The sequence below is a fragment of the Epinephelus lanceolatus genome, chromosome 24 (genome assembly GCF_041903045.1).
Source record: "Epinephelus lanceolatus isolate andai-2023 chromosome 24, ASM4190304v1, whole genome shotgun sequence".
Taxonomy (NCBI): domain Eukaryota; kingdom Metazoa; phylum Chordata; class Actinopteri; order Perciformes; family Serranidae; genus Epinephelus; species Epinephelus lanceolatus.
In genome coordinates, this window is record NC_135757.1 from 148,973 (window position 1) to 155,494 (window position 6,522).

The window sequence follows — 6,522 nt, forward strand, 5'->3', positions numbered from 1 at the left end:
ATTTTGTCATTAAAAAAGCTCATAAAATCATTACTGCTAAGGGCTAAAGGAATACAAGGCTCAATAGAGCTTTGACTCTCAGTCAGCCTGGCTACAGTGCTGAAAAGAAACCTGGGGTTGTTCTTGTTTTCTTCTATTAATGCTGAGTAATAGTTTGCTCTGGCATTGCGGAGGCCCCTCTTATACGTTTTGAGACTGTCTGTCCAGATTAAACGAGATTCTTCCAGTTTGGTTAATCGCCAATTCCTTTCAAATTTTCGCGATATTTGTTTTAACCTACGGGTTTGAGAGTTATACCAAGGAGCGAACTTTCTTTGCTTTGTTAACTCCTTTTTAAGAGGAGCTACAGAGTCGAGCGTTGTTCGCAGCGAGCCTATGGCGCTATCAACAAAATGATCAATTTGGGAGAGGTTAAAGTCGGCACGGGAAACCTCTGTTATTGAAGGTATTGGTATTGAATTTAACGACGAAGTAATCTTTTCCTTAAATTTTGCGACAGCACTATCTGATAAACATCTAGTATAGTAAGTGTTGCTGAGTGGCGTGTAATCGAGTAAAAAGAAATCAAAAGTAATCAGATAATGATCTGATAGCAAAGGATTCTGTGGAAAGACTTTTAGGTTATCAATTTCAATTCCATACGTCAGAACTAGATCGAGGGTATGGTTAAAACAGTGAGTGGGTTCATGTACACCCTGACTGAAGCCAATGGAGTCTATTAATGAGATAAACGTGGTAGCCAGGGAGTCATTATCAACGTCGACATGAATGTTAAAATCGCCTACAATAATAACTTTATCTGATTTAAGAACTAAACTGGATAAAAACTCTGAGAATTCAGATACAAATTCAGAATATGGGCCAGGAGCACGGTACACTATAACAAATAAAAGTGGCTGCGAGGTTTTCCAGGTCGGATGTAAAAGACTAAGAACGAGGCTTTCAAATGAATTATAATCTAGTTTAGGTTTAGGGCTGATTAACAGACTAGAGTTAAAAATGGCTGCAACTCCCCCTCCTCGGCCGCTGCCTCGAGGAATGTGGGTATTATTATGACTGGGAGGAGTGGACTCATTTAGACTAACATATTCATCTTGACACAGCCAGGTTTCAGTGAGACTGAGTAAATCAATATGATTATCTGATATTAATTCGTTTACTAACACTGCTTTAGACAATAGAGACCTGATATTTAACAGTCCGCATTTAATTCTCCTGTTTTGTCTTTCTGTCACAGAAGAGGTTTTAATTTTTATGAGGTTGTTATGCACAACTCCTCTTTGTTTAATTTTAGATTTAAATAATTTAGGTGGTCGGGGGACAGACACCGTTTGTATAAAACTATGAAAACTATGGCTGGGTAACTGAACTAGAAGCTCAGAGAGGCGTTTAGGACTGCAACTCTCTGTCCTGGTCTCAACTCTGGGTTGTCAGGGATTTAAATTACTAATAAAATTTGCCAGGTTCCTAGAAATGAGAGCAGCTCCATCCAAAGTGTGGTGAATGCCGTCTCTCCTAATAAGACCAGGTTTTCCCCAGAAAGTTTGCCAATTATTAACAAAACCCACATCGTTTGCTGGACCGCAGATCAGAACACAGTGTCATGCTCACGTTTGGTTGTGTCACAGATTGGACTGGATTGTGTGCAAGGTTGACGGATCAGTCTAAAGAACAGAAAACAGGGATGTGCTGCAAAGTGCTGCGTGCACCTGTGTTCACCTGTCTTTACCTGTGGTCACCTGTCCATCACCTGTGTCCACCTGTCCATCACCTGTGGTCACCTGTGTTCACCTGTCTTTACCTGTGTCCACCTGTTCATCACCTGTGGTCACCTGTGTTCACCTGTCCATCACCTGTGGTCACCTGCCTTTACCTGTGTTCACCTGTGTTCACCTATGGTCACCTGTGTTCACCTGTCCATCACCTGTGTTCACCTGCCTTTACCTGTGTTCACCTGTGGTCACCTGCCTTTACCTGTGTTCACCTGTCCATCACCTGTGGTTACCTGTGTTCACCTGTCCATCACCCGTGTTCACCTGCCTTTACCTGTGTTCACCTGTCCATCACCTGTGTTCACCTGTGTTCAACTGTCAGTTGCCTGTGGTAACCTGTGTTCACCTGCCTTTACCTGTGTTCACCTGTCCATCACCTGTGTTCAACTGTCCATCACCTGTGGTTACCTGTGGTCACCTGCCTTTACCTGTGGTCACCTGTGGTTACCTGTGTTCACCTGTCCATCACCTGTGGTCACTTGTATTCATCTATGGTTACCTGTGTTCACCTGTCCATCATCTGTGGTCACCTGCCTTTACCTGTGGTCACCTGTCCATCACCTGTGGTCACTTGTATTCACCTGTGTTCACCTGTCCATCACCTGTGGTCAGCTGTGGTTACCTGTGTTCACCTGTCCATCACCTGTGGTCACCTGCCTTTACCTGTGTTCACCTGTCCATCACCTGTGGTTACCTGTGTTCACCTGTCCATCACCTGTGGTCACATGTGGTTACCTGTCTATCACCTTCAGGCAACTCATCATTAGGTAATAGGTCCAGCTGTGGCTGTCACATGATCTCAGTCCACACCTGTTCAACACCACCAAGTAAGTGTGACAGAGGTTAGACTAGACATGGTGGTGCAGCGGCACCAACGCTGGTGCAGCAGTGTTGTGTGTGTGTGTGTGTGTGTGTGTGTGTTGGTGTGGGAACATCAGGGCACATGTGGGGCACCCCGGTACTGGAGCCCACCGGCCCGTCGCTCACAGAGAAAGTGTTGGGGAACGGCTGCCCCTCCACCGGCTTGTGAGTGGAGATGGTGGCCATGGAGGCCCAGTCACACAGGTGGGCCACGAAGCGCGCGAACCGTGCTTTTGTTAGCTAAATGTAACCACGTGCTTTTGTTGGGTGAATATAACCACATGCTTTTGTTGGCTAAATAATGTTGGGAATAGAATGATGTTATGTGTTTTACTATAAGTTGTGTTTCACTATATAAGTTTTAGATGTGTGAACAATGAGAATACTGAGATGATTTCAGCTGATCTGAATGTGTTTGCTTTGCAGAAGTGGAGAAGTACAGGAGAGGAAGAGACATGAAGTCTGAGGAGCACATACCGCAATGCTTAGATAATTAGTTTCATATATGGTAAAAAGAATAGAAAGTGATATACAGATAGTAAGGTACAGGACGTGTAGGGAGTTGTGTTGTTCTCTTGTCTTTCAAAACAGGAACCACGCCCCCACCGCCAGCTGGAAGGAGTCAGATTAACACGAGGCAGGGGCGTGGTGTGGTGAAGGAGGAAGTGGAACTGCCAATGAGAAGAGGACAACGCCTTGCGTGCACAATGACACTCTGTTACGCTCAAATATACTGGGTCAGGGAAAGGACAGGAGGTCAGACTTCGTGAACTGACACACCTTTGTTGTTCGTCAGGGACGTGAAGTTGAGACCCAGAGCTCTGTAATTTTATTCCTTTACTGCTTAATAAACTACATTAACTGAGACCGAATATCTTCTCCTATTGCTTCATTAAAGAACACGCAGGACTGAGCTCACACATAGCACATTAGAGAGTAGGATGAGACTCTTAGTCCATCAATAACCACGTGCTTTTGTTAGCTAAATATAATCACGTGTTTTTGTTGGCGAAATAACCACGTGTTTTTGCTGGCTAAATACACTGCCTGGCCAAAAAAAAAGTCACCACCAAAAAAAAAGGTCATACACTCTAATATTTCATTGGACCGCCTTTAGCTTTGATTACAGCACACATTCGCTGTGGCATTGTTTCGATAAGCTTCTGCAATGTCACAAGATTTATTTCCATCCAGTGTTGCATTAATTTTTCACCAAGATCTTACATTGATGATGGTAGAGTCTGACCGCTGCGCAAAGCCTTCTCCAGCACATCCCAAAGATTCTCAATGGGGTTAAGGTCTGGACTCTGTGGTGGCCAATCCATGTGTGAAAATGATGTCTCATGCTCCCTGAACCAGTCTTTCACAATTTGAGCCCGATGAATCCTGGCATTGTCATCTTGGAATATGCCCGTGCCATCAGGGAAGAAAAAATCCATTGATGGAATAACCTGGTCATTCAGTATATTCAGGTAGTCAGCTGACCTCATTCTTTGAGCACATACTGTTGCTGAACCTAGACCTGACCAACTGCAGCAACCCCAGATCATAACACTGCCCCCACAGGCTTGTACAGTAGGCACTAGGCATGATGGGTGCATCACTTCATCTGCCTCTCTTCTTACCCTGATGCGCCCATCACTCTGGAACAGGGTAAATCTGGACTCATCAGACCACATGACCTTCTTCCATTGCTCCAGAGTCCAATCTTTATGCTCCCTAGCAAATTGAAGCCTTTTTTTCCAGTTAGCCTCACTGATCAGTGGTTTTCTTAAGGCTACACAGCTGTTCAGTCCCAATCCCTTGAGTTCCCTTCGCATTGTGTGTGTGGAAATGCTCTTACTTTCACTATTAAACATAGCCCTGAGTTCTACTGTTGTTTTTCTTCGATTTGATCTCACCAAACGTTTAAGTGATCGCCGATCACGATCATTGAGGATTTTTTTCCGGCCACATTTCTTCCTTGAAGACGATGGGTCCCCACTATCCTTCCAGTTTTTAATAATGCGTTGGACAGTTCTTAACCCAATTTTAGTAGTTTCTGCAATCTCCTTAGATGTTTTCTCTGCTTGATGCATGCCAATGATTTGACCCTTCTCAAACAGACTAACATCTTTTCCACGACCACGGGATGTGTCTTTCGACATGGTTGTTTAGGAAATGAGAAGCAACTCATTGCACCAGTTGGGCTTAAATAACTTGTTGCCAGCTGAAAGATAATCGCCCATGCAGTAATTATCCAATAGGAGGCTCGTACCTATTTGCTTAGTTAAATCCAGGTGGCGACCTTTTTTTTGGCCAGGCAGTGTATAACCATGTGCTTTTGTTGGCTGAATATAACCACGCGCTTTTGTTGGCTGAATATAACCACGTGCTTTTGTTGGCTGAATGTAACCGAGTGCTTTTGTTGGCTGAATATAATCACGCGATTTTGTTGGCTGAATATAACCACGTGCTTTTGTTGGCTAAATATAATCACGTGATTTTGTTGGCTGAATATAATCACGTGATTTTGTTGGCTGAATATAACCACGTGCTTTTGTTGGCTGAATGTAACCGAGTGCTTTTGTTGGCTGAATATAATCACGTGATTTTGTTGGCTGAATATAACCACGTGCTTTTGTTGGCTGAATGTAACCGAGTGCTTTTGTTGGCTGAATATAATCACGTGATTTTGTTGGCTGAATATAACCACGTGCTTTTGTTGGATAAATATAATCACGTGATTTTGTTGGCTAAATATAACCATGTGCTTTTGTTGGCTAAATATAATCACGTGATTTTGTTGGCTAAATATAACCACGTGCTTTTGTTGGCTAAATATAATCACGTGATTTTGTTGGCTGAATATAACCACGTGATTTTGTTGGCTAAATATAACCACGTGATTCTGTTGGCTGAATATAACCACGTGCTTTTGTTGGCTAAATATAATCACGTGATTCTGTTGGCTGAATATAACCACGTGCTTTTGTTGGCTAAATATAATCACGTGATTCTGTTGGCTGAATATAACCACGTGCTTTTGTTGGCTAAATATAATCACGTGATTTTGTTGGCTGAATATAACCACGTGCTTTTGTTGGCTGAATATAATCACATGATTCTGTTGGCTGAATATAACCACGTGCTTTTGTTAGCTAAATATCATCACGTGATTTTGTTGGCTAAATATAACCACATGCTTTTGTTAGCTAAATATCATCACGTGATTTTGTTGGCTAAATATAACCACGTGCTTTTGTTAGCTAAATATCATCACGTGCTTTTGTTGGCTAAATATAACCATGTGCTTTTGTTGGCTGAATATAATCATGTGATTTTGTTGGCTGAATATAACCACATACTTTTGTTAGCTAAATATAACCACATGCTTTTGTTAGCTAAATATACTCATGTGCTTTTGTTAGCTAAATATAATCGTGCTTTTGTTGGCTAAATATAACCATGTGCTTTTGTTGGCTGAATATAACCATGTGATTTTGTTGGCTGAATATAACCATGTGCTTTTGTTGGCTAAATATAATCATGTGCTTTTGCTGGCTGAATATAACCATGTGCTTTTGTTGGCTAAATATAACCATGTGCTTTTGTTAGCTAAATATAATCATGTGATTTTGTTGGCTAAATATAATCATGTGATTTTGTTGGCTAAATATAATCATGTGCTTTTGTTGGCTGAATATAACCATGTGCTTTTGTTGGTTGAATATAACCATGTGCTTTTGTTGGCTGAATATAACCACATGCTTTTGTTAGCTAAATATAATCATGTGATTTTGTTGGCTAAATATAATCATGTGCTTTTGTTAGCTAAATATAATCATGTGCTTTTGTTAGCTAAATATAATAATGTGCTTTTGTTGGCTAAATATAATCATGTGATTTT